Consider the following 5,054-nt stretch of genomic DNA (forward strand, 5'->3'; position numbering starts at 1 on the left):
GAGAATGGGGAGAGAGAGAGAGGGGAGAGTGAGAGAGAAGAGAGAGATAAGAGAGGATAGAGAAGAAAAGAGAGGGATAGAAGAGAGAGAAGAGTGAGAGAGAAGAGAGAGATAAAGAGAGGATTAGAAGACAGAAAAGAGAGGGAGGGAAGAGAGAGAAGAGAGAGAGAGGGGGGGGGAGAGCGAGGGAGAGAGATAGATAGATAAATAGAGAGAGAGAGAGAGAGAGAGAGAGAGAGAGAGAGAGAGAGAGAGAGTGAGAGAGAGAGAGACTCATAAAGTATTTCCTGCTCAGTCACCTGTGAATAAGCCTTGAGTAAAAGAGATAAGGGATAAATATGTCATTTCTTACAAGCTCTCACTTTTTCTACCTTGCGTGATTCGAGTGATGTAATGAGAGGACCACTGCTGCTTCGGCACTGGTTTCCCCCCTATCCATTTACCTCCTTCTCAGCCAAGGGAGTGACGGTACCAATGTGCGTATGATTGCTTTTTGGGTACCTGCCCTAGTACCACCTCAACGGAACAAACGAGGAAAGTCAAGCAACCTTAAAACAATATTAGTTTTCGGTAATGCTAGTCGCAGGGCACTCTTCTCCGATAGTCGGGGGCTTGTCGGATCAATATGACCTAGTCTTAGCACACTTTCTTGTTGTTTTTTCCTCCTCAGTCCTTCATTGCCGAGTGAATCTTGACCATAGTTGGATATTATTATTATTAAATTGCTCGTTGTGAAACTAGTGTTATAGTGGTAAATTCCATGTTTGATTCGCTTGGATTAATGTGTATAATCGCCAATGCTTTGAATTGATATATTTTATCTTCATCAGAATTGAATTGACGCGAGAGGAATGATATCAAATGAAGACTTTTGGAAATAAAACAAGCTTTATTCATATGAATTGAGACGATGCAAGAAAATTGATATCTGCACAATTTTGGAAGTATTCAAAACGTCATATTCAAATTTTACCGTGCTCATTTATTTAAGGTAAGTTGAATTTTAAAAAAAATAATTCCATACACACAATATTTGCATGTCAAATGCCCCGGTTGCAAAACTGTTAAATGACTCTTGGTCGCTTCATAGAATATTTTTGTTGTATTTATTCTTATTCTTTAAATTTAATCATGTGACCAATCCATCGAGTTAGTCTGATCTTATGTCGAAATGACTTGGATTAAGAGTATTGTCCGGCTATGTGGTCTAGTGGTATGACACTCGCTTTCGGATTGGAAGGTCCTGGGTTCGAGCCTCGCGCTCGGCGCATAGTTGAGTCCTTAGAAAAGGCTCTTTACTCACATTCTCTCACCGTACTCAGGTGTAAAATGAGTACCTGGCCGTTAACAGCGTTGTCTTTGTCCGAAAAATTGTAATATCGCCTAACAGCGTCATGTCCGTCTACGTGTAAATGTTGCTGTTGACCAGGACTCTTGTAAAGCGCTTTGAGCACATTTAGTGAATATTGCGCTATATAAAGCTCAATTTAAGAATTTAAGATTTAAGTATTGCGAACAAATTAAACTAATGATCAGAATTAGAGTTTCTGGAGTGTATGAGACGAAACATCTTCTCTTTCCACTGATCTGGAAAATAAAGTGTGTATGATACAGTGTCAGACAAAGCAGGGAGAAAAATACAAGGAAACAAACACCCCAAAACATCAGCCTATTTGATGGCGTGATAGTAGTAGTAGTAGTAGTAGTAGTAGTAGTAGTAGTAGTAGTAGTAGTGGTCAACTCTACATAATGCCGTATTGACGCGACAAGCCAGAGTTGATTGATGCTATGCGCTAAGGTAAATTCTCACATCATCCGCAAGTCTGATATAACTCACAACAAACAAAACTATGTGTAACCGTCAACGTTAATCAGAGTCTGATTGATATAATTTAGTGAGAACTAATCACCAAAATTGTTGTCTACTAAAAATAATAACAAAGAGATGAGTAACGCCAATTTCAATAAGTTAAGTTTGTCCGAGATTACTAATCACTTATGAGATACTAATGAAATTTAATTATGAAACTCGTAAATTAATTAACACATGTAGAAGTAACAACGTCCTATTATAAAATTCAGACCAGATAATTGCAGTGTTGGTGGTCCCAATAGCTCAGTAGTTAGGGCACCGCTTCGCACGCAAAGGAATTGAGATCGATCGGGTGCAGTCGAGATGTTTTTTTCTGATCCCCAGCAGTGATTGGGTAGCTGCCTCTGTTAGATCTAGCGGAAAGTACTGTGAGATAGATCAGCGTCATATCCAAAGGATAGCAAGCAATTGCTATTGTAGTTTCACATAATAGAAACCGGGATAAACTCCGGCTCCATGGGCCTAATGGCTCTGAAGGACAACTTTAAAAAGCGTAATGTGTTTAAAGAAATTTAGGATATAGATAGAATGCGCTTGACCAAGGAGTTCACAACATTGCCATCCGGAAGTATAACGGACCAACACACAAATTCTGTGTAACCATGAACTTTTATAGTCTGGTTAATGCAGTTTAGTGAGAACAACTCACAAACGCGGATGGCAAAAACAATAACAAAGGCCTGAGTGACGTCATCTGCATACTATCTATAGATAGAACGAAGATGACGTCACACTGGTCTTTGTTATTGTTTTTTGCCATCCGCGTTTATGAGTACTTCTCACTAAACTGTATGAACCAGACTATACAAGTTCATGGTTACACATAGTTTTGTGTGTTGGTCCGTTATACTTCCGGATGGCAATGTTTTGAGCTTCTTAGCCAAGCGCATACTATCTATGTTATCATGATTGAATATGAAGTCAGCTTACAAGTGTTTACCTTTTTGGTTTTTTTTTGTTCTTGTGAAATGCAACCACGCACTGTTGATTTCCACCGATGCCTGTTTCAATAATAGAGATTTGCCTCTCATCATTGTTACCAAGAATGATTGCCTTTGCTAACTTGTTTGCATTTAAGATTGACGGGCGATCTTGTCTTTCAATCCCCCCCCCCCACCCCCCCACACACACACACACACATCCTGTTTATTGTGGAAATGCGTTTGTTGTTATTATTTTAGTATTGTAAACCCAAACAATGGTTTTATAATTTGAATGGGGATTAACCTTTAAGGATACAATAATTGTTTCCAACTCGAGAGCTTACGGTTTAAAAAAAACAACAACTTTATTTGTAATGCATTTTCCTAGAATTTTTATTATTATTCTCAATGATTGGCTCATTGTATCATTTATTATTATGTGAGATTTTATAAAGGCTTTCGACTCTGTTCCTCATACGGCCTTTTTCTTAAACTAAGTGCTTATGGTATAATAGTTGGAATTCGTTTTTGAATGGATTATATCATTTTTTTATCGAGTCGTAGCCAGAGGGTTCTGGTAAGAAATGAAGCTTCAGAATTTAGGCCAGTCATAAGCGGCGGGATCACTCAGGGTAGTGTACCATTATTATTTATAATTTACATACATGATATTGATTTCACTATAATAAATACAGATTGTAAGATTTATGCAGAAGACACATAAATATTAGAAGGAAGCGTCTTCTTTGAGGAGTTTTTGCATAAGCTTTAGCTTTTTTTCTTACTACATACTAATACATACCGTGCGGCTATGTGGTCTAGTGGTATGACACTTACTTTCGGATCGGAAGGTCCTGGGTTCCAGCCTCGCGCTCGGCGCATAGTTGAGTCCGTGGAAAAGGCTCTTTACTCACATTATCTCACCGTACTCAGGTGTAAAAGTAGTACCTGGCCGTTAACAGCGCTGTCTTTGTCTGAAAATTTGTAAAATCGCCTCACAGGCGTTATGTCCCGTCCTACATGTTGAATGTTGCTGGTGACCCCTTGTAAAGCGCTTTTAGCACATTTAGTGGATATTGCGCTATATAAAAGCTCAATTTCTTTTTTAAAAGCTCAAAAATAATAATATAACCTATATCTGTTTCGGGTTCAAATCGTTGGTATATCCAATTTATTTATTGGCCATTACATTATTTGATTTTAATTACATAACGGACTTTCAAATCAAGTAGGTATACGCTGACTGTTTAGATTTCATCTTTGTGTCAATTTTAACACCCAATAATACATAATTTAATCACAGTACTGATTATGTTTAATTTGTTAAAATAACAGTTTGAGTTACAGAACACCTTGGAATTCCGTGGTTTATTTATTCTCTTCACACAATAATAACGTTTTTACATTAATTAGGATTATACTTCAGCTTTCAATTTGGTATCGCTTTGTCTTAAATCACTCAATCCTAGAGATTTTTGCTACTTTTCAAAATTGAAAAAAAAAATTATTATGAGCATGTGCATAGATAGTGTCATTCAACTGCCATTAACATGTAAAAAATGTAAATAATTAACTTTCGATACTACGCCTATAATTTGTCTCAGAAAAGTGTAATAAATAGGCATGGGGTAAAAGTAACCCGGGTAAACTACGACTATAGTCGGTGTTAGGGTTGAGTGACTTAAAGTGTAGCTTTGGTCTGATGACCTAAATTAGGACCGGATAGACCATTAGGCACCTGTGAGATTTCGCCTACATGAAAGGTATATCTGAACAGTTTTCTTTGCCCACCCAGCAGTTGTTTTGGTAGCTGGGTCTGAGGTTAAAACTGAGTCCAAACCCAAGTTTAGCAGCCAATATTTACTGTGCTTTTTACGTGAAAATGTTCCATGATTTATAGCTTTCAACGATCATGTTACATATTATATGAGTATTGGAAACAAAACAATATCGCATCTTTGAAGTACTCACCCATAATATACATTTCAGGATAAGAGCAACATTGATAAATCATTTATTTTATACAATTTGATATTTTGAAGTAGAAATCATTTCCAAAATAGAAATGATATTAAAATTAACTCTTTGTTTAACTTGAACGAATAATAACAATTTGTTCCTTCCCTCAATAGGATTCAATAGTCGTAACGTCACTTCCTTCCTAATGACGCATGGTAACTTAGTAACACTGGCTCTAAACTATTGGAACAATGGCGGACGCCCGTATGAAATATTTCTCCGGCTAGCATAAAACGCTT

The 5,054-nt window shown here is 37.3% G+C and overlaps 1 protein-coding gene across 1 annotated transcript in view; it reads left to right on the forward strand.

Annotated features, from left to right (window-relative positions):
- Positions 1 to 527: 527 nt before the first annotated feature.
- LOC144963810 (dopamine receptor 1-like) overlaps positions 528 to 5,054 on the forward strand; it is a 111,192-nt gene continuing 106,665 nt past the window's right edge. Inside the window, exon 1 of the mRNA XM_078897746.1 lies at positions 528 to 991. The gene's annotated coding sequence lies outside the window, so the exon portion shown is untranslated. The remainder of the gene's footprint in view (positions 992 to 5,054) is intronic.

The sequence above is a fragment of the Berghia stephanieae genome, chromosome 2 (assembly GCF_034508935.2).
Source record: "Berghia stephanieae isolate SIO BIC M18660-M18661 chromosome 2, UCSD_Bste_1.3, whole genome shotgun sequence".
Taxonomy (NCBI): Eukaryota; Metazoa; Mollusca; class Gastropoda; order Nudibranchia; family Aeolidiidae; genus Berghia; species Berghia stephanieae.